At 42.1% G+C, this 24,041-nt stretch overlaps 1 long non-coding RNA gene across 2 annotated transcripts; it reads left to right on the top strand.

Annotated features, from left to right (window-relative positions):
• Positions 1–8,935: 8,935 nt before the first annotated feature.
• LOC143481784 (uncharacterized) lies at positions 8,936–23,276 on the top strand. 2 transcript variants are annotated; one of them, XR_013122078.1, is made up of 5 exons: positions 8,936–9,005; positions 10,850–10,885; positions 21,582–21,696; positions 21,804–21,866; positions 21,958–23,276. It is a non-coding gene; the product is annotated as an uncharacterized LOC143481784 (long non-coding RNA). The 2 variants fall into 2 exon arrangements; XR_013122077.1 differs by lacking the exons at positions 21,582–21,696; positions 21,804–21,866; positions 21,958–23,276 and adding an exon at positions 12,017–12,102.
• The last annotated feature ends 765 nt before the right edge of the window (positions 23,277–24,041 follow it).

Raw genomic sequence — 24,041 nt, 5'->3', positions numbered from 1 at the left:
TTGCATCTCTAAAACTGGTTGTTTGGGTCTATATGGCCACAATAGTTTTGAGGTAGAATCAACAAAAAAATAGTTACAAGGGGGTGCTTTTTACAGCATACCACTTGCAAAGAAATACACCCTCTCTTAATCCTGGTTACATTGGTGTTACATTCATGAAACTCGAGTCGTCAACATGCATTGGTCTCAATATATAATTGTAAAGTGATTTTGAGCTTGGCTACACTGGTGTTACACCTGTGAAAGGGGAGATTCATAAAAAATATATAATTTATATTAATGTTATTTACACTTTCTTGACTAACAAGTAATAAACTACTGACCTCAATTTTATTTCAAACACATTGGTTGTATGTGTAATGTCATGGAAATTTCTTGAAAATAGATGACTCAGATGTGGTTAAAAGAGTTTTATTATAAAAGTAAAAAGCATGAGAGTCTCGTCTAGAACAAGAACTCAGAGGAGAGAGGACGGTCCAAATCTCCTTTATTCCTTTGTCATCACATGTTTACAGTACATTTGAGCACACTGAGAAACTGAGGGGGGGGGGGGGGGGAATGCACAGTAAACAGTTTTCATCTCACATGTGCACTCCTCCTAATATGGATCTTTCCTGTTTTTAGCAGAACACAGAAAGAGCTGATGGTCAACAGAAGGATAACAGACATAACACAGTACTTTCTGTCTCTACATATTCTCCTGACGCTGGTTACACACAAACAAGGACATGATTACAAATGAATCACTGAACTGAATCACTGATCAACCTTATTCACAGTTTTTCTGTTAGCAAATCAAATCAAATCAAATTTTATTTATATAGCGCTTTTTACAACAGTTGTTGTCACAAAGCAGCTTTACAAGTGCCGAGTCCTAGCCCCCAGTGAGCAAGCCAAAGGCAACAGTGGCAAGGAAAAACTCCCTAGTTTTTGCATGAGGAAGAAACCTTGAGAGGAACCAAGACTCAGGGGGGGAGCCCATCCTCCTCTGGCCGACACCGGTCACCATGACAACAACAACAATATAGACAGAATGTAGACAGAATGTAAAAGATGCAATAATGTCCATTTAGACAGAATATAAAAGATGTAATAATGTCCATCATGGTGTAGGCATCCGGTTAGGCAGGAGGTGGCCGGCCCAGGATGGATCGCTTGTCTCTCCTCATCTCATTATTCCTCAAGCAGGCGGGCAGCCATGTGGAGAAATGAAACAGGGAAAATTAGCTCTGTATGAGGACATGTACAGGACAGGTAAAATTATAAACATTTCTGGAGTGTGGCAGCAACTCCGGCACTAAGTTAAATTATTACAGCCTAGCCAGTGGCGGACTTAGCAATTTGGGGGCTCAAGGCGAATTTAGCTAGGGGGCCCCATCAACATTAATATGCGAGAAATAAGTTCAGGTTCACACTACACGATTTTAGGCTGGTTTTTCAGTCGCAGACTGTAACTGTGGTCGGAGGCAAATCGGGGATCACTCGGCGCTCGCTCAGTCGTGTAGTGTGAACTGCTGAAAGACGCTCGCCGAGTGGTCGCCAACTCATCGCAGACGACCGGCAGATATCTAGCATGTTTAATATGTAGCCCAGTCGGCGACTGTGAGTCAACAGCAGCGTCTAGCTTCATACAACTTTACTACAACACTGTGTTTAAGTTATTGTGACAGCACTGGAGAAATAGTGCGATTGACTATATCTATGTTCACAGCAACGGAGAGATGAAATAATTCTGGCAACTAGGGACTATGGAGTTGTTAAACGGTAAAAAAAAAAATAATAATAATAATAATAACGAAAATGTGGAGTACATGTACATAGTTTTTTTTCTTCTACGTGGTGTTGCTGGTTCTCGCGAGAGTTTCGTTTTCGTGTTCTCGTGTTTTTGGAAGGCAGCCAGATGAGTCGGCGATTCCCCAGTCATGTAATTCGTGAGCCCGCGTCGCCGATCAGTCATGTAGTGTGAAAGCCACAACAACTGAAAGACTCACGATTACAGCACAACCAGTCGTGTAGTGCGAACGGCACAAAAACCTGACGACTGAAAAGTCATGTAGTGTGAACCTGGCATTAGCTAGACAAGGGGGCCCTACAGTGGGAGGGGCCCAAGGCAATTGCCTAGCAACGCCTCTATGCAAAGACCGCCTCTGAGCCTAGCTAAAAAAGGCAGAACCAGAAGGTAACATAGGCTTGGGGGCATTCTGAGACAATGGCATCCGTCCACTGCACTGTCAACAAACTTGAGTGACCACGAGCAGTGACAGGATGACAGCACCAGCACCCCAGTCTACCATAAAACCCTTCGTCTATGAACCCCTGGATCTGTACCTTTATCTAAGGGGGATATTAATTATCAAACGCTAGACTAAATAAGTGGGTTTTCAACCTAGATTTAAAGATTATTCCAAAGCTGGGGGGCCTTATAAGAAAAGGCTCTTCCCCCTGCTGTTACCTTGTTAATTTGTGGAACTAATAACAGACCAGCACCCTGTGATCTTAGTTGACGTGGGGGTTCATAGTAGGAAATAAGTTCCTGGAGGTGTTCCTGGATGTCCCTGACATCTCCCCCTTTGATTGTGTGTAATCATTAAAATATGCATTCATTTATTTCAGGCCCCCGAATTTGTCATGTTGCTCGGGACTGTGTGGCACAACCCAGTCTCCTGGTTGGAATCCATGCAGTGGATCCTCCAACACCTCTGGCAACACCGCTTTGACCTGCTCAGACAAAACAGAGACAGACTTGTGCAGGATAACACATTAGTGGTTCACCCATTTAGGCGGCCCCACTCCTGTGTTTGGACGCAGTTCAAACATATCTCAAAGGCTGATAAGCCTGTACATGCCTAGGGGTGGGTGCGGCTCTGCCACAGAGGCAGGAATTTCACCCAGTTTAGTCTTGTTTCCTTGTATTGTGCCATTGGTTCTACTGCTCCTGCGCTTGCAGGGTGGAAGATGCAATGCTTTTTCATGTCTATTCCTCTGTGTGTGTTGTGCACGCACTAAACAAAACAAAACAAACAAAGATTTTGGGGTTTAAAATTGTGGGTGAGTGTGGTTACTCCTGGTGCATGCCACTATTCAATCAATTTCTACCCCTCTTGTAGGCTGTTGTGAGACACAGCTTACCTGTCTCGATGTGTATCCACACTCCTCCCACCATTTTGCACCCCCCTTTTGCCCATCTGTTTTTCTTTCACTGTGGCTTGTGTTTGTATTGCTCTGGTTGTTAGCGGTGTGTGTTCTCTGTTGCTGTGATCCTTTAGCATCATTTGTGTGTGTGGAGCCTGCAATTGGATGATTGCAATTTGTGACAGCAGTAGCACAGCATCCAACAGCTGTGAGACTAGTTGGTGGTTATTTTTATCTTTGACCCTGAGCTGGAAAGGAACAATGAGGGCTATCAGCTCAGCTGCTTGGGCAGAATAATGTGAATAATTGTTTCCAAAACCTCTGTGTGGAGAAATGTGTTACTTTCTGGTCCTGTAAAATTCAAGAAACTGCATGCTTGACCATGTTTTGAGTTGCATGTTTTGAGTTACTCACCTCTCAAGTCAGAGAGCCAGCTACTTCCACTTGTGTCCTTGGTTTGTGTTTTACTGTTTGTGTTTTGTTTCTTTAGTTGTGAGTTTTCCGCGAGGCTTTAGTTCTTATTGGTTTTCCCAGTATTCTGTGTACAATGGCTGTGTAGCACTTTTCCAGCATTTGTTTTTGGCGGAGGTTTTCATTCTTTCTTTGCTTTGCATGAGCTGACATGGGTTCTCTTCATTTTCAAAATACCGTGGTGGATCTCGTGACTGAGATCCCCCCCCCCCTTATCATGGTGGAGGGGTTTGCCTACATGATCCTAGGAGCTAGGTTGTCGGGGACAATGCCCCTGGTAGGGTTTCCCAAGTCAAATTGGTCCTAGGTGATGTGTCAGACAAAGAGTGATCCAAAAGCCCCTATGGAATTTAGAAATAACAGGACCCAGATACCCTTGCCCGTATAAAGTTTACCAGGGCCTCACCCTGGAGCCAGGCCTTGGGGAGGGCCTGGTGGCTGCGTTTCTACCCATAGAGCCCGGCCAGGCACAGCCTGAAGGAAACACGTGGGTTCACTCTTCACTCATGGGCCCACCACCTGTGGGAGATGTAGTACTAAGGGCCCGGTGCTTTGTGGATTGGGTGGTGGTCAAAGGCGGTTGGGAAGGAGCCTGAGCTGGTGTGCAAGGCTGAGAGATACCTAGATATAGTTGGGCTCATCTCAACACATAGTTTGGGTTCTGGAACCAATCCTCTCTCGAGAGGCTTGACTTTATTATTTTCTGGAGTTGCCCAGGGTGAAAGGTGGAGTGCTGGAGTAGGCTTATGTATAGCTCCCTGGCTCGATACCTGTGTATTGGGGAATGGGCTCTGACTATTGTTTGTGCTTATGCACCAAATGGCAGTTTGGAGTACCTGGCCTTCTTGGAGTCCTTGGAGGGGATACTGGGAGGTGCCACTTCTGGGGATTCCATTGTTCTGCTGGGGGACTTCAATGCTCACGTGGGCAATGACAGAGCTGGAAGGGCGTGATTGAGAGGAATGGCCTCTCGTTTACTCTGCTGCTGCCTTTACTGAACACTTGAGCTTCGTAATCTAGGTTCACTTGACACGTCGTGACTGCCGCAAGGGTCCGCGCGGCAAAAATGACGCAATCGCGGTGGCTCCGCCAATGCACGTGGGCCACACGCGGTTGCATCGCGAGGTCGTGCGTCTCTCGATTTTTGTGCGTGCGAAGTTACAAGGTGGAATTCACGCACTTGTACGGCAATTTGAAGGTCCATTTCAGTATTGTCTAGCACCTTCAGCTTGATTTACATATTTATACAAATACACATACATTCGAAATTATTCCAAATAATTTGCTTTTTAGCCTATCTCATTAAAAGAGATGGTACCGTGGTAACAGCAGAAGAGCTCAGTAAGCACTAGTTAGGTTAGATATCTTAGCTAACTAACCTAATTATGTTCATGGCGTGCTGCAGAATTCACTTAACATTAGCTGGCAATAAAGGCGACGTGCTGACTAATCATGTGTCCATTTTTATAGTGTAGTGTTTTTATAGCGTAAGGGCATTTATTGAGGGTAAAGGCAGGGCAGTAGGCTCACCCTTAGAATCCGACGGACGGATTTTACGTCCAAAATACACCTCATTTTCTCAGCTAAATGGAGGCGAATTTGTACTTCAAACCTACGATGTAGCGGGACATAGGTTATCTGTTTTTTGTGTACAAAGTGTTAAACCCAGTTTTTTTAAGTACATACAGAACATTTGTATTTGTGATCTTTGACATCTTTGATTTGTAAGTGATATATAAAAACAATTGATAATCAAACTTTGATGGCTTTCTTTAATTAATTCAAAACATAATACTTGTACTTTTTACTTTCAGTACTTGAGTAATACATTTTAGACTAAACTACTTGCAATACTTAAGTACAAAAAATGCTGAATACTTCTGTACTTCTACTTAAGTAAAGTTTTTAAAGAACACTTCAACTTCTACTCAAGTCAATTTTTTGATAGAGTACTTGTACTTTTACTCAAGTATGGGTCTCGAATACTTTATACAACACTGGATATAATGGGGTGAGCCACTGCACTGATTTAAAAACAAGCACCAGTACTTTGTACCGGATGTGAAACTGTACAGGAAGCCAGTGAACATGCTTCAGGATAGGTGTGATATGTTCCCATGGTCGTGTGTGAGTGAGCACCCTAGCAGCAGAGTTTTGGACATACTGTAGTCTGTTTATGAGTCGAGAAGGAAGGCACTGCATTACAGAAATCAATTCTGGATGTTACAAAAGCATGGATCATGGTCTCTGCTGCAGTAAAGGACAGAAAAGTTCGGATTCTAGAGATGTTTTTCAGATGAAAAAAGGCCATCTTACAGACATTTTTGATATGAGATTCAAATGATAACGTATCAAAAATGAATCCCAGATTTCTAACTTGTGAAGATGAGGAGAAAACAACCCCAAGGATTGAGAAATTATGGTCTTGAGCTTCTTGGCCACTGTAGGTGAAGCAATCAGCAGAGCTTCAGACTTCTCATTCAGGCTGAGAAAGTTCTCACTCATCTATGCCCTTACATCTTAGACATTCCAACAGTGCTGTGAGGGTAGTGTGTGGGAAGGCTTAGTGTACAAACAGATCTGTACATGATCTGCATAACAATGGAACTGCAACCCATGTCCTCCAGTGATGTCACCAAGAGGGAGCAGATATAGTATAAAGAGCAATGGACCTAAAACTGAGCCCTGTGGAACACATTGGGGCAACATAGTCAGGTTAATGTTAACCTGTTAAGAAAATGTTAACATGTTAAAAGTAACATGTTAAAAGTACAGATTTTTACCATTAGCATGAAGATGACACAGGAATTTGATCCAGTCAGTTGAGGAAATAAAAGTGCAGACTTAAGGATTCAAGCAACAGCATTATGTAATGAAATGAGAATGAGTAAAAAAATACATGAAACCACATTTCCAAGTTTAAACAAACTTGCTCTTCCTGTTTTCTCAGTTCAGGGTTTGGGTCAATGGAGTTTGCAGTTTTTCTGGCAATACAGAAAAAAACAATAATGTGATTTAAAAAAAATAATTTTAAGGATTCACTTACTCAAAGCCTGAAAACTAGGCTCTGCCTGAAACTTGAGGCCTGAGAACAAGTTTGGCCATGGAACAGTGTTTATCATACAGATCTTGAGCTGCTTTTGCATTCTGGCAAATTCTGATCATTGGTTATGACTGGTATGTGAAGTTTTTTTTTTACCCAGTGTAACTCAAAAATATTAAAACATTAGTAAACACTGCCATACACAGTCAAATTAGTTATTCTTAACTGCAACCTTACTATTGTTTTCTAGACATCATGTCCAAAGCCAACAGAATTGTCACGCCCCAGTCCTGTCATCTGCCCTAGCCCCACCTTGTTTCTTGGTTTCCATAGATTCCCTTCTGTCTGTCATGCCCCTGTACATTGTTTCTCTGCTTTGTCGTTATTGTTCCCAGCCGTGTCTTGTTTAATTCTCCCCTTAGTCTGTGTTTAAATTGCCCACGTTTCCCCAGTTCCCCTGTCTGTCATTCTCTGTAAGTTGCTCTTTGTCATGCCGTTCTCTTATGTTCTCTAGTTTTTACTTTAGCGTGTAGCGTTTATTGTTGTTGTTATGTTTGTTGTCTTTTCTTTAAGCCCGCTTAACGTGTCCTGAGTCGTTCTGTTTTTCTTCACAGTTTGCATTTATCTCCTCGATGCTGTTTGGTTCGACCTTATAAGTTTCCCTTGGTTTGTTCTTAGTTGCCCGTCCTCCCCATTAGTTCCACTGTTTTGTATATTGCTCTTTTTGTATCACGTTGCTTCTTGTAATGCATTCGGGTTTATCTTTAGTCCCGTTTGAGTTTATTATCCCCTCCGTGGTCAGAGCTTTCCCGTACTTTGTCCAGTGCTGCTGTGTAGTGTTCTGTCTTGTTTATTTTAATAATTATTCAAAAGCCTGCACTTGCGTCATGCCTGCCCGTTTAAAACATAACAAGAATCTAGAGAAAAGATCTTTGCGGTACCAATATAATCTGAAATTGATATTCCCAAAATAAATATAACTGTGTAAACAATAAGTTCTAAAACATTATTACATTTATATTTCAAACATTCAACAAGCATTTAGTGATCTGCTCGACCCTGCTGCCTACTTGATATAGGAATAATAATGGCATCTTTTTGTAACGGACGGGGCTCTACGAGCCTATTGGGCAGACACATTTGCTGAAGAGATTTAGCATATTTCATAACCATAGATAGCAGTCTGAAGACAGAGGGCATGTGACTTACAGGGCGTAATAACATTACATCATGTGCATAGGAAACTCAAAGCATTATTCTTTATGAAATAATATGCAAGAAAAAACAACTGAATATAACAAAAATAAACAAAATCACAAAGACCTGACCACTAAACAATGACTATGAATAAAGTAAAAGTATAACTGAAATCACTATAATATGGCGAGACCAATAATTAACCATGCAACAACCAACATATACCAGAGAACATTTGACAGAAAAAAACACATAAAACTAAACTGAGACCGTAAACAGACATATACAATACATATATACAATATATAATTATATATACTGTGCTGTGATGTGGAAGGGAGAAGCCATGTTCATGTCAACTCAAACAGGTTTTATTCTCGCCTCAACAGGTAATTGCTGTGACGGGCAGGGTGAGCAAACATAAATGGAAGCGATCACACCGAGTCTCAGGAAAAAAGGATGGTTTAATATGAAAAGTGCGCAAACCAAAACCCATGAACTGATCCAAATTAAGGATATAATAACCAGCGGTCAACTGGTGCAAAGACAAGATATAGACAAACGACCCTCAGGTGAGACAGATCGCGGGCTCCGCCCACCTGAGAGACGAACACAACACCACACCCACAGGACAAGGTGCCGCTGTAAACGGGGGCGACCAGTAGGGGGCCTGCCGTACCGTGACAATTGTGTCACGAGTTGAGCAATCAAATCAGGAACTTGACTAACTCACATGAAACACGAGGGCATAGTATCAACACACTATATAATATATATATATTTATATATTATATAACTTTAATATAAATATATCCTCAGATTAAACTCATCCAGTTCAGCAACACAAACACCAGAGCTGACCACTGAGCAGGAGAGAGACTGGCTCCATAGAGACAAAAGTGGCATTCATAGTTCAGGTATGTTTGGACTTCCTGCACTAGAGAATTATCTTTCAGTTCAATGAGATGGTGGAACAGATTGATGGATTTCTCTGGAGAGGGGTTTTCCCTGATCGTTTCCTTAATGTATTTGACTGTTTTCTCTTCGCTGTGAGAGCTGCTTCCTGTCTGTTTCAGTAGGCCTCGTAAGAGAGTCTGATTGGACTCCAGTGAGAGACCCAGAAGGAAGCGGAGGAAAAGGTCCAGGTGTCCATTCTCACTCTGTAAGGCCTTGAATTCTTCACTAAAAATACCAATATAATCGCTTTATTAAGTTTTTTTTATGTATTTAATTTTTTTCTTATTTTCTATTAGTGCTTTTTATGTTTGGGTTTGTTCTTAAACTGCTGCAAATGATTGTTAAAATTGGCCATGCCAATAAAGAGATCTTTAACCCTTATATGGTCCAAGGGTCTGTGGGACCCATTTTTAAAAAATCAGCTTTAAAAAATTCTACAATTTTTTTTTTTTCAAACTGAGATTCATTGGTCCTTGGCTCATTTTCCGTGAGCAACATAAATCAGAAAATATTTTCAATGACCACCCCCCCGTACCCCCCCCTTCACATTTGTATTACATACAGGGTCCAGGGTCCACTGGGCCCTGGGCTAGTCAAAGTGGGCAATCAACATTGGGTTGGGTAGTTGATAGTCCTCTGTATGACTTTAAAGGATATACAAACAAAGGACAGAGGAGTTTGGCATGCAAAGGTGAGCAACCATCAACACTTTTGATGGTTGTCACATCAGGGGTTGATTGCATATTGTCAGACAGCAGACGAAGAATCTCTATAGAGACAAAGGGGTGAGATCTGAAAGAAGCATCTTTTCTCTCAGCCCTCATTATCCCTCCCTCCTCTCTGGACCTGTGTGTGTGTGTGTGTGTGTGTGTGTGTGTGTGTGTGTGTGTGTGTGTGTTTCATCCAATCATGGGGACATGATGCTATAAATGCTAAAAATGCTAAAAATGCTATAAAAGATGGCAAAGCGATTCTCAATTCAGACTGCCTTACAGCTGATATTGGAAGAGACAGAGGATTTTGATGGTGATTCAGAAGAAGAAATTTCAGGATCACATTTCTGAAATATCAGAGTCTGATAGTGATAATGAAAAGGAGGATGAGCAGCAGCCAGCTCCGTTAGCACCAGCCCGTGAGCAGCTAGCCATAGGACCAGCCTGTCAGCCAGCATGATTTATGATTCATTTCCTTATTGTGTTACATTTTAATAAAAAAGTAACTAATAAATAAATGAGAGCAAACTAATTTAACATATGTATTGTTTATTTTACTTGCAATTGGGCTAAATCTGCTGATTATTTTAACAAAAAATGCAATGGGTCCCCCACGCCCAGCTGGACCCCAAGAAGGTAGACCACGCCCGGATCTCATCAGGGTTAAGTGAATCGAAAGTGAGAGAGAGAGAGAGAGAGAGAGAGAGAGAGATGTTTCATAGTTTAAGGATTGTCTTTGGCTACTTTTTGTCTGTGTAGAGACAAACGTAATTTTCACCTAAACGTATTCATTCTTTTATTCTCTGTTTCTGGTTCTTCTCGGGTTCTGATACGCCTAAATGAACTGATTAGTATCCAAGCTTAAATAATGATGGATTAAAAAAAGATTAGACATTTGACGTTTTGCGAGACCACGTAAACATCCCAACATATGTATGTATTTATGTGCTCAGACAAATACTCTTACTGTGAAGTTCTGCACACATTGGTAAGGTTGCTATCCAATTTGAGCGTGATTGTGTAACGGGGGAGTCTTGCCCCGTTTTGTGGGGGTAGTAGCAACAACCTTACCTTGGACGATGGGAGAGCGTAAGGATCTGGGTCCCCACCCTCCAGTACAATTAGCCTCAGTGCTTATGTGTATAAGTATGGATAGCCTGCCCTGTTCTATGCTATGGCTCCTAACTTCCCCAATAAATAGACATAAGGTGAGCCCCCGCCTGAAATGGTGAGGTGGGCTTCGGTAGACCCTGACACGGTGGCGGCCCGAAGGATTGGCGTTAACCACACTGTGGATGGCAACAGGTTTGTTAACACCCCTTTCCCCTCTCCCTAGATCAGGACAGGACAGGTGAGACGCCCCCACTCCAAGGTAGGTATACCAGTAACACAGTAAACACCCTGTTGGGCATACAACACGTACACACAAAATAACTTAAACAGTTACTATACTTAAACAACTATAATTTGAACAATTATTAGCATAGTTTATTCATTTAGAACATATAGAAATGTGTTCCTCTGAAATTAAATTAAATTAAAAAAATAAATAAGTGACAATGACAGCAGTAAATAATCCACAATATTACTTCTGCACTCCCACTCCGGATGTGTTTGATAGTCCACGGTTTGAGAGAAAGAGTCTACGAACAGTCCAGTGGATCTCAGTCTCTGATCACGAGGCAAAATACTATCTTTTAACAAACCCTCATGAATAAAATACCCAGTAAAGACAAACAAATACAAAATAAGTCACTTCCCTTCAACTGAGGAGGCGAACTGCTGAGAGGATGTCGTCTGGATGGCAGGGTACACGGCAACAGTCTGGCAGGATGAAACAGTCTCTGGAGACCAGGAACACGCGGAGTCTCTGTGTGGCCTTCCCCCACTGCCGCCGGACGGTAGACGCAGTTGCAATCTCTCACGTTGTGCGCGAATACGGCTCCTGCTCAACTTGTAGCTGACGCTAGCCTAAACATGCGCACACGGACACGCAGGAAAGTGTACAAAAATAATAATAAACCAGCAGCCTTCATCTGCGGCAACGCTGTATCCTCCACCACATGCACGTTACAGAAAAGGCCTCACGTGCTCTTAGTCGGTGCGCAAGTCCCGACTAAATATGCACCGGAGTCTAGTTAAAGAGCCCTCAGACCTGCTCGTCTCACTCTCAAAGCTGGTGCTCACAAAGACAGACTTTCTCTCATTTGAAAACACTCATTTGTTTTCTTTACATGGCTGGAGAGCAAGCATATGCGTTTTCTGCTCTTTACCTCTCTGTTCACTTTCGATTTCCTTGACCCGCCCCCAAAGCGATACTGCGACCTGCCATTCGTCTTCGGACAATACTTTAACCCTTGCATGCCCCGGTACACATAGTACATTGCTGGAGATTGCAGAAAAGTAACTGAAGCATCATAAATATTTGTGTACTCCACAATTGAGACCATCGATATCAAGGGTTTGAAGCAAAGATTGTTTAAGGGCACTACATTTCATACAGCCTGAAGTGAAAGTGAGCACCTCCCAGCTGTCGGACTGTGTGCACTTCCGCCCGAGCCACTGGACACAGAATCACCACGCTCTTTCTCTCCACACGGTGAGTGTCTAAGCAGTCCGGTGCTTAAAATTGCTTAGTAAACTAGCTTAGATTAGCTAGCATGCCTTTAATTAACTTGAGATTTGATTAGTATCACAATTTCTATAAAGTTATGTTGCCCTCAAAATAAGTGCACCATGTAGAAGTTTACTTTTGACATGCTAAGAATGCGTGTCGGTGTTTAACAGGTGAAAGAGGATGGTTTCCTGCTGACGCTGCTTCCTGCTGACGCTGTTGCGGAGCGAATTTTGATTGTTTCTCTAAAGGGTGATAATCTGTTTACGTACTAATCTTTACTTTTTTCCTCCCTAGACAACTATTACAGGTAGTGCTTCCACTATCAAGACAGTTGACTACTCTCTTCGACTGGAAACATCTTCGACATTTCGACATCTTAACCGAAGCTAAGTATTTCATCATGTCTGAGTCCCTTGTTGCTTGTGTTGAGTGTGGCATGTATAGCTACTCTTCTTCCGTCAGTAGTGATAATAATAATTATATTTGTGTGAAGTGTAGGTTAGTTATTAGTATGACCGAGAAGATTTCACTTTTAGAGGAACGCATCCGGGCTTTAGAAAGTCCTGGAAAGTTTGTAGCAGCTAGCGCAGCTAGCGTAGCGGCTAGCGCAGCTAGCGTAGCAGGCCCGGGTTGCACAGCTGTAGCTAGCGAGCCCTCAGCTCCGGCATTTGAGCCCTCGCAGCGGGGCGAACGGGTGACGTCTCGGCGGCATAACCGTAGGGCTGAGCACCGTCCTTCTCAGTAATAATAATAATTTAATAATCTTTATTTGTATAGCACCTTTCATACATACATGCAACTCAAAGTGCTTTGCAGTATAAATAAAATAAACATTAAAAGGAGATAAGACAAAAAGACAAAAGGAAAATGTTAAAAGAAATTAAAGATAAAAATATTAAAATAACAAAAAGTAAAAAAGGTAAAGTAAATAAGATAATAAGAAGTAAAGTAAATAAGATAAAACTATTAAGATAATTGGATTTAGAAAATAATAGACAACATAATGTAATAAAGTAAATAAGATTGAGAATTTCTTATTTAAAAGCAGATCTAAACAGGAATGTTTTGAGACTGTTCTTAAAACTATGCAGGGATGAAATGCCTCTGAGCTCTTCAGGAAGAGAATTCCAGAGCTTTGGGCCATAGTGGCTAAAAGCACCCTCGCCAATCTTTAATCGGCTTTTAGGAATCACCAGTAGATTACTGTTTGAAGACCTGAGAGACCTGACTGGAACATATCTAACCATCATTTCACTGAGGTAAAGAGGGGCAAGACCATGAAGACATTTAAAAACCATCACTAGAACCTTAAAATCTATTCTAAAGCTGACAGGTAACCAGTGCAGTGAGTGGAGTGCAGGTGTAATATGATCTCTCTTTCTCCTGCGGGTCAGAACCCTTGCAGCCGCGTTCTGAATTCGCTGTAGGTGCGAAATAAAGCTCTTTGGAAGAGCAGATAGAACAGCTTTACAATAATCTAGCCTTGATGTGATAAATGCATGGACAAGTTTTTCACTGTCAGCAGGAGAGAGCATATCTCGTACCTTAGCGATGTTTCGAAGGTGAAAGTAAGCTGTCTTGCATGTAGTCATGATGTGTGATTTGAAGTTGAGCTCATTATCAAAGGTGACGCCCAGGTTCTTAACACATTGTCTGGCATTCAGATTCATATGATTTAAATAAGTCTGGACATCATTCCTCTGTGAATCACTGCCAAGAACAAGAACCTCTGTCTTCTGTTTATTTAACTGTAGAAAATTGTCAGACATCCATGTCTGTATATCATCTATGCAGTCAAACAGTGAGCAAATTGATTTTAGAGCTTTAGGTTCTAGCGAGATATACAGTTGAGTTGAGTGTATCTGCATATTGATGATAACTAATACCATGTTTATTAATGATGTGTGGTAACAGAAGCATATATAGGTTGAATAGTAACGGCCCAAGAATTGACCCTTGGGGGACGCCACAAGTTATTTTTTGACGTGTGGAGGAAGAGGTACCTAATGCTACATAGTAATCACGCCCAGTTAGGTATGATCTAAGCCACTAAGGCCTACCCAGCTCTGTAGTCGATCAAGAAGTATTTCATGATCAAAGGTGTCAAAAGCGGCGCTTAAATCTTGCAGAAAAAGGACTGAGAGTTTGCCGGCATCCTTATTCAATCAATCGGGTTGCACAGCTGTAGCTAGCGAGCCCTCAGCTCCGGCATTAGAGCCCTCGCAGCGGGGCGAATGGGTGACGTCTCGGCGGCATAACCGTAGGGCTGAGCACCGTCCTTCTCAGGTTCCCGTGTCAAACAGGTTTGCCCCACTCAGTAATACACCGACTGAGCGACCTGTTAAAAGAGCTCTGGTGATAGGAGATTCACAGCTCAGACACGTGAACGTAGCGACTAGTTTAGAAACACCAGCGGCCATAGTCAAGTGTATCCCGGGGGCTAGAGCGCCTGACATCAGGGCTAATTTAAAGGTGCTGGCTAAACGTAAATATTCTAAGATAGTTATACACGTCGGCACCAATGATGTGGGATTGAGACAGTCTGAGATCACCAAGGATAATGTTAAAGAGGTGTGCGAGTTAGCGGGGACGATGTCAGATGCCGTAATATGCTCTGGTCCCATTCCAGTTTGGCGTGGTGCTGAAACCTACAGCAGGTTATGGGCGTTACACCGCTGGATGTCTAAATGGTGCTCAGATAACAAAGTGGGCTATATAGATAATTGGACACGTTTTGAGGGCAGGCCTGGCCTTTTGAAGCGAGACGGCATTCACCCCTCTTGGGAGGGTGCTGCTCTCATTTCTCATAGCATATCTGCTAGGCTTAATAGTGGTAGTGTAGGTGTAGTTAATGGGGATTGACAAACCAGAGCCGAGGCCAGGCAGCAGACAAACAGGCTAATCCGACTGTCTGCGAGCTGCAAAGAGACGTCACCTAGGTCACACCAGATTGAAACTGTGTCTGTTCCTCGAGTACCAAAAAATAATTCTCGTAAAGTTAGTAGACAAAATTTAATCAATGTTAAATTCAACTATGCTCCCTCAGAGAGCAGTTTAAATCTGAAACTAGGACTACTAAATATTAGATCCCTGTCATCTAAAGCATTGCTTGTTAATGAAATGATTACCAATCATGATCTATGCATGCTTTGCTTGACGGAAACCTGGACCCGACCAGACGACTATATGGCCCTAAATGAAGCTTCTCCCTCTGGCTATAGATATGTCCATAACCCCCGTCCAAATGGTCGAGGAGGTGGGGTCGCCACAATATATGACTCTGATATAGGCATTTCTCAAAAATTTGGCTTCAAGTTTAATTCTTTTGAACACCTCATCCTCACTGTATCAAATGTTTCAAATTTAACAAGCAACAAAGTGTCACAGTCGTTTATGTTAATTACTATTTACCGCCCCCCTGGTTCATACTCTGAGTTCTTGCAGGAGTTTTCAGACTTCCTGTCTCATGTAGTGCTATCAGCCGATAAGGTGATTATAGTGGGTGATTTTAATATCCATTTTGAAAATCGGTGTGACTCTTTTAGCATTCATTTTCAAGCAATTCTTGATTCAATGGGTATCACTCAGAATGTGGTGGGTCCTACGCATAACTGTAGTCATACTTTAGACTTGGTCTTGTCATTTGGTATTGACATATCCAGTTTAGCAATTCTTCCTCAGAGTGAGGCTGTTTCTGACCACAGCCTCATAACATACGAGTTGTGCTTAACTGACTGTGTTCATCGGCCACCCCGCTATCAAATTAAACGAGCTATAACACCCAGCACCATAGCCGCGCTCACTGATATTTTACCGGGTCTGACAAACACTGATCCACTTGTAGCTCCGGAAGGACTAGAGCGTTTCACCGAGCACGTCGAGACTTCCCTTCGTACAGCTTTAGACAAAGTTGCACCACTACGATATAAGAGAGCCACGGAGAGAAGAATAGTGCCATGGTACAATGAGCACACGCGTAGCCTCAAACGAGCCGCGTGGATCCTGGAACGTAAATGGCAAAATATGAAGTTAGAAGTGTATAGACTATCATGGAAAAGCAGCCTTATTGAATATAAGCATGCCCTCCATATGGCAAAGTCCTTATACTTATCGGCCTTAATAGAAAAACATAAAAACAATTCAGGACTCCTTTTTAAAACTGTTTCCAGCCTTACGAGGAGTCATGAACAAAACAATTCTCTTATTCCACTAGAGTGTAGCAGTAACAATTTTATGAAATTCTTTAATGATAAGATTGATAAAATTAGGGAAAACATTAGTAGTGCTATCTCAGAGCCTGTCAACATGCCAATGCACCTTGACAGCTGTCTGGTCAGCTCTGATGCCCTGTTAGAGTCCTTCTCCCCAATTGGTCGTGAGGAGCTTATTTCACTGGTGAAATCTGCTAAACCCTCCACATGCATACTAGATGCTGTACCAACCCATCTACTTAAAGAATTACTGCACAGCAATGTAGAACCGTTGCTTACTATAATAAATTATTCTCTGAGCCTGGGCTACGTTCCCAGTTCATTTAAACTTGCAGTCATCAAGCCGCTAATTAAAAAACCTGGTCTTAACCCCCAAGAACTGTCCAACTATAGGCCAATATCTAATCTGTCATTCATATCCAAAATTTTAGAGAAAGTAGTTTCTTCACAACTCTCTTCCTTCTTACAGACAGAACATGTCTTAGAGTTATTTCAGTCTGGATTTAGAGCTCATCACAGCACTGAAACAGCACTAACTAAAGTACTGAATGATCTCTTAATATCCTCTGATAAAGGACACATTTCGTTTCTCATACTGCTAGACCTCAGTGCTGCTTTTGACACCAGGGGCGGACTGGGGAGAAAAAGTAGTGCGGGAGTTCCTGACAGACTGGCCCACTATATATATATATATATATATATATATATATATATATATATAATACATATATATATATATATATATATATATATATATGTGTGTGTGTGTGTGTGTGTGTATATGAGTCTATGCATGGCACGTAGTGTATATGACGGCGTTTATTGTCATATGGACAATATTAATTCCAGCAATAATATGATTACAAAGCCACATAGTGGCTTTTAAATAGTCCACCATAAGACCACCAAACAAGTTGTTTTACGCAAAGTGCATCCTAAAGAACAACCTACAACTATAACGTGGGTATTTCTTCCTCTTACCTATTTGTGGTGGTTAGTTTTAATCTAAGAATTTCAATAGGTTTAAAAAAAAACACAGTGCGCAGTGCTCTGGAACCTTTAAGACCGCCACTTGCGTCCGTGTTAACCGTGTTAAGGTAATTTGTACATGGTGCCTTAGACGTTGCAGAGGCGACAGCAGTACATTTAAAATAACATGTTATCTACAATTTAAACTGCTGTATGTTTTCGTAGTCCGGCCTCGGATTTTCTGGGACAAGTTGTTTTTTTTCTGATCTCCGCTGCATATCGTCAGCCCGCCCAGTCCGCGGCCCGGTCCAACTCGTTCATGTGTTTACAGGCTCAGTCCGCGGCCGCGCTGAGCAGGTTAGTCTGACTGGAGCGGGGGAGGTAATAACACCGTTAAACAGCAGCGTGACTACAGGCCGGGACCGCAGTGCGCGGCAGTGGCTCCTCCACGGGCCGAGTTAAACCACCGGCGGCCAGCGGCCCACCGGCCCACTAACCCATCGGCCCACCGGGGAAATCCCCGGTAGCAATGTATGCCAGTCCGCCCCTGTTTGACACCATTGATCATAATATTCTACTTAATAGACTGGAGACACTCATTGGCATAAGAGGTCAAGCACTCTCCTGGTTCAGGTCCTACCTGACAGATCGTTACCAATTTGTGCTAGTAAATAACGAATGCTCTGAGCATTCTAAAGTAAAGTATGGTGTCCCACAAGGATCTGTACTGGGCCCCATATTATTCTCATTATATATGCTACCACTGGGCACTATCATTCGTAGGCATGGTATTAGCTTCCATTGCTACGCAGATGATACTCAGTTGTATATATCTTCTAATCCAGATGATACCACCACAACTCTCAAGATTGAGAACTGCGTCCAGGATATTAAAAACTGGATGGCGTCTAATTTTCTTAAACTAAATTCTGACAAGACTGAGGTACTGATTCTTGGGCCTAAAGCTGTTAGAAGCAATTGGGCTGATATTCCCCTTACCCTAGATGGTTTTTCAGTAACACCAAAATCTACTGCAAAAAGTTTAGGTGTCACTATTGATTCTGATCTTTCATTTGACACACATGTATGCAATGTCACTAAGGCTGCCTTTTTCCATTTACGTAATATTGCCAAGCTGAGACACTTACTTTCTTTAGCTGATGCAGAGAAGCTAGTTCATGCTTTTGTCTCGTCGAGATTGGACTACTGTAATAGTCTTCTAATTGGATGCTCTAAACAGTCCATAAAGAAGCTACAACTTGTACAAAATGCCGCAGCTAGAGTCCTAACCAAGGCTAGGAAATTCGATCATATTAGTCCCACTCTCGCTGCACTACACTGGCTGCCGATTAAATATCGCATTGAATTTAAAGTTCTCCTGTTAACCTATAAGGCGTTAAATGGTCTTGCCCCACAATATCTGAGTGAACTCATTGATTACTACAACCCATCTCGCCCTTTGCGCTCCCAAAATGCTGGATTTCTCGTAGTTCCAAAAATTTGTAAAACTACAGGCGGAGGCAGAGCTTTCTCTTTTAAAGCCCCTCAATTATGGAATAGCCTTCCAGCTCCAATCCGAGACTCTGACACAGTTCCAATCTTTAAATCTAGACTTAAGACTCACCTGTTTAGTCAAGCCTTCAGCTAAAATTCCCCTTGTAAGGTGTAGGGGCTTGGGGGCCCCCAGACGTTGAGATTTCTGGTGATCTGAGATGTTGATGCTGTCATCCAGCTGTGTCTTGGCATCACTCTATTTGTGACTATGACTTGACTGGAAAGCAATGTCTCAGTGAGCCCTCATGCCTGTGGTCACCTCTGAACCTCTCCCTTTAGTTATGCTGCTATAGATTAGTCTGCCGGAGCCACATGCTGATCACTGGCACGTGAGCTACGTACATTTAAATCAACGGTGGTTTAAATTCATGTCCACTCAGTCTGTATTATCTATCTTCTTGCATGGCTCTACCCAAGACGATTGGATACAGGCACCTGCAGGCACCTGGGGGATGGTCTGGCTGCCGGTGGATGTGCTGATACCGGGGTTCACCTGGGGAGTAACACTGCAGTCGGAGCCTACAATACCAGCATCACTGCTCCGACACGGAATGAAAGCCTGGCATTCATCAACAGACATTTACAGTGACAATATCAAAACCCAGAACTTTCAATTCTACCTTTTACCTAGTCTGATTGTGTGAATTATGTGTGACTTGTGTATTTGTGTGTTAACGGGCCGCCCAATGGAGGATGGGTTCCCTTTTGAGTCTTGGTTCTCCCGAGGTTTCTTCCTATTCCTCACCATCATAGGGAGTTTTTCCTCGCCACTGTCGCCTTTGGCTTGCTCATTAGGGTTCTGGACCCATAGTATTGTTAACCTTGTAAACCCTGTAAAGCTGCTTTGCAACAACTTGAGTTGTTAAAAGCGCTATACAAATAAACTTTGATTGATTGATTGATTGATGGTTTAATAGAAAGTGCGCAAACCAAATACCCGTGACATAGATCCAGATTAAGGAAATAATAACCAGCAGTCAACTGGTACAAAGACAAGACATATATACAGGCCCGTTGACAGTCTTGCTAGGGCCCGGCACAAGAAAGTTAAATGTGCCCCCCCCCCCCCCCTCCCACGTCATTTGAATTTCGTCATTTGAATTTCGTCATTTGACAATCCTTCTGTTAGGTCATATAGTATATAATATAGCCACACATCAAAGCTGTTTCTGACAGCTGACTGGTTTATACTTGACGCGTCGCGAGCGTTCGCGCGAAAATGACGTAATCGCAGTGGCACCGCCCGTGTGCGAGGGCCTCGCGCGCTGTCCATTCGCGAGGTCGTGCACCTCTTGACTTTTGTAACTTCGAGCGCGACGCACTTCAGCACAATGAAAGTCATGTTTGCAGGGTTCATACACCTTTATAATGTGGAATTAAAGCACTTGTACGTCACTTTAAAGGTCCATTTCAATATTTTCCAGCACGTTAAACTTAATTAAGTTAAATATTTATACAAATACTCGAAATAATTCGCTTTTTATCACATTATTTAATGGTTGTTTATTTTCAAAACGCCCAATCTTAACGTCTTCACGAGAACTGTTCAGTCAGACAGCTATTTGTTGTGAAACGAAGTAGTTACAATTTCAAGCATTTTCAAGTACTTTAGCCTAAATTCCAGCACTTTTCAAACCTGGAACACAATGCAACATTAAAATTCGTCAGGTAAATGTTTCCTTTCTTTTCTGCGCTCCAGATTTCTGTATTTACTTTAACTATCCACCACTGTATTTCCCGCTGTTGTGTGGGTACCAGTCGGTTACGGTCGGTGCTGGATCAAACCATTTTCCAATGGGATGCGGGGGTGTATGCACTTAATGGAAAATATGCAGATAGGTAAAAAAAAAACATATATTTTAGCCATTGAGTTTATGTTGAGTACAGAATTTTATATTAATGAAAGATTTCAAGATTATTTAAAAATTATAGACTTTAAATAAAAAATAAATTGCTGGGCTCTTTGATGGGCCCCCCTGGCCCTGGGGCCCGGGACAACAGACCCGGTTGTCCCCCCCTGTCGACGGGGCTGCATATATAGACAAACAAACGACCCTCAGGTGAGACGGATCACGGGTCCCGCCCACCTGAGGGACGAACATCACGTGACCAAAAACAGGACATCTGCCGCTGTAAACGGGGGCAACCAGCAGGGGGCCCCCCCATAACGTGACAGATATGTGAATTGTGAAAACATGAGTTAAGATTTTTTTCATGATATGTGGCAGTATTTAATAAATATGTTTAAATATTATCAGAGTATAAAAGCACAATGATATTTTTTAACATTTCACACACTGTGCACTACCAAATCTAGTTGGAGTGGCCTAATTATACTCTCTTTTTAAGCAAATGTGAAAGACATCTGTTTTTATTACTAACAGTAGCTGCAATATGCTCAGAAAAGTTATATGTTAACATTAAATGTTTTGACATCTTTTTTTTTTTCACAGACCTTTCAGATCCATTCTCACATCCATCTATCTCACTATCCTTCATAGCAACCCAACGGCACTTTTAAGAACCACTCGTCTGTCTGTCTATCCATCCATCCATCCATCATCTATCTGTCTGCCTGTCTTGCTGTTTATCTGTCTGTTTGTCTTCAGTGTCTGTGTGTATCTGTTGTCTCTCTGAATATCTATCCATCCATCCATTCATCCATCCATCTATCTATCTGTCTGGTATGTGTACTAATTTTTATTTTACAATCATAGGCAAAGAAAAGAAGGTCGGCAAATCCCGTATCTGGTGGTGTTAGGTGGAGACAGAGGGATAATTCAGGACAAATTATTCTAAAATTTCCCCCAAAGACTCCTAACTCGACTACACGTAATAAATGTTCTTTTTGGTCTCCAAATTTGAATTGTACAGGTCTTCTGATAGTTGAATAATGAAAATGTACCTTGGTCTCACATTGCTTTTTGTTCCAAACTCAGGTAAAAGGAGCAGTTCTGAAGTGGCTGAATCAGTATTTCAGCAGCTTGAGTCAACACATTATGGTCAGTAGAAATCTGTTACACAGATTATACATACATAACTGTAAGTCACACATTTAATAATTTAGTAATTTTTTTTGTCTTACATTTACAGAACTTAATGCACTGCAAGACCTTCTCAGGGACGTTCCTCCACAAGGGAAGGGCACTGTGCCACTCAGCTGGGCTGAACGGCAAGCTCAAAGCTCAGAGAAGTGGAATGCTTCTGTCACGTAGGGCTACGCCCCCCTCTCCTAGCTGTCACGTAGGGCTACGCCCCCATCTCCTAGCTGTCACGTAGGGCTACGCCCCCCTCTCCTAGCTGTCACGTAGGGCTACGCCCCCCTCTCCTAGCTGTCACTCTGGTTTCCCTGTTCTCATGTCTGTGTTGTTCCCAGCCCGTTGATCCCGCTTTACAGATGTTTGCTGTACAGAGATTGCTTCGTCTACCTCAACAGTGTTCCTGTTCTCCCAGTCAGCTAAAGCTGATCTGTGGCAAAGAGGTCATCCTTGTTAGCACTGGAACTCCTGAGATTTCAAGGTTCTGAGGACATCACCCCTCCTTCTCCTGCCCAATTAGCAGGACCATACATATGTTAATTTCAGAGCAAGACAGGAGCAGAAAGACAGGCAGGAGCTCTGTGGCAGGAGCTCTGTGGTGCACCAGGTCTAGTCTGTGTGCAGTCTGTGTGCACCAGGTCTAGTTTGTAGTCTAAAATAAATAAATAAAGTTTAGCCCTGTTTCGGCGTTATGTGTGAAGCGCTACATATTGACATAAGTATTATTTAGAGCGGTGAACCATTATCATTAGCGTGGTATTGGCGTTATGTATGAAGCAAGCGTCTCAGATTTTCTTGTGCATGCACTTCAATAGCGCCACACATTTACATGGCTGAACCAACCATTATCACGGGTCCATATTGTTCCCGTGAAACACATTATCATTAGCGTGGTATTGGCGTTATGTATGAAGCAAACGTCCCAGATTTTCTTGTGTATGCACTTCAATAGCGCCACACATTTACATGGCTGAACCAACCATTATCACGGGTTCATATTGTTCCCGTGAAACACATTATCATTAGCGTGGTATTGGCGTTATGTATGAAGCAAGCGTCCCAGATTTTCTTGTGTATGCACTTCAATAGCAGCAACAAAGTAATAAAGGTATAGTAAAGTAATATTTATTTGTACATTTACTTATTTTTACTCATACAGCATAGTAACATAATATTTTTTTGCAGTGCTTATGCTTGTGTTTGACTGATATTTCGTTTGTGTAAATAAGATATTTCGTTCATGTAAATAACTTAGCGTCATTTATTTATTTTTACTCATACAGCATAGTAATATAATATTTTTTGCAGTGTTTATGCTTGTGTTTGACTGATATTTCGTTCGTGTAAATAAGATATTTCGTTTGTGTAAATAACTTAGCGTCATTTATTTATTTTTACTCATACAGCATAGTAATATAATATTTTTTGTGTTTTCTTGTGTTTGACTGATATTTCGTTCGTGTAAATAAGATATTTCGTTTGTGTAAATAACTTAGCGTCATTTATTTATTTTTACTCATACAGCATAGTAATATAATATTTTTTGCAGTGTTTATGCTTGTGTTTGACTGATATTTCGTTTGTGTAAATAAGATATTTCGTTTGTGTAAATAACTTAGCGTCATTTATTTATTTTTACTCATACAGCATAGTAATATAATATTTTTTGCAGTGTTTATGCTTGTGTTTGACTGATATTCACGGATTGCCGTGAACCATTATCACGGGTCCAATCAACTTTTATTGTTCCCGTGTATGCAGGGGATTAGCCCGGTTTCGGTTTCGGCGTTATGTGTGAAGCGCCACCTATTATAATAAAGTATAATTAGTATGCGCTGTTGTGGGTGTGTTCTTCAGAGTCATGATAAAAGCTGAAACCCAAAGGCAGGCGACTTACATTTTCACTACTATCCTGTGTGGAGACGACGCAAAACACCATGGCAAGACAGAGGACGTTCACCGGTCAAGAAGTTGCGGCTTTGCTGACCAACGAGGACTGCTGTGAGTCCGATGCGGGAGAAGGACCCTCCTGTTTTTTGACCAGCGATTCATCCGATGAAGAAAGAAGCAGTACATCGGATGAGGTACAACAGAGCCCTCCAAGGAAGAGACGGACACAGGCTGACACCACACCTGCAC

This window comes from Brachyhypopomus gauderio, chromosome 18, assembly GCF_052324685.1.
Source record: "Brachyhypopomus gauderio isolate BG-103 chromosome 18, BGAUD_0.2, whole genome shotgun sequence".
In the NCBI taxonomy this organism is placed as follows: Eukaryota; Metazoa; Chordata; class Actinopteri; order Gymnotiformes; family Hypopomidae; genus Brachyhypopomus; species Brachyhypopomus gauderio.
The sequence above is the reverse complement of the archived record's forward strand: the minus strand, read 5'-3'. Positions and strand labels throughout refer to the sequence as shown.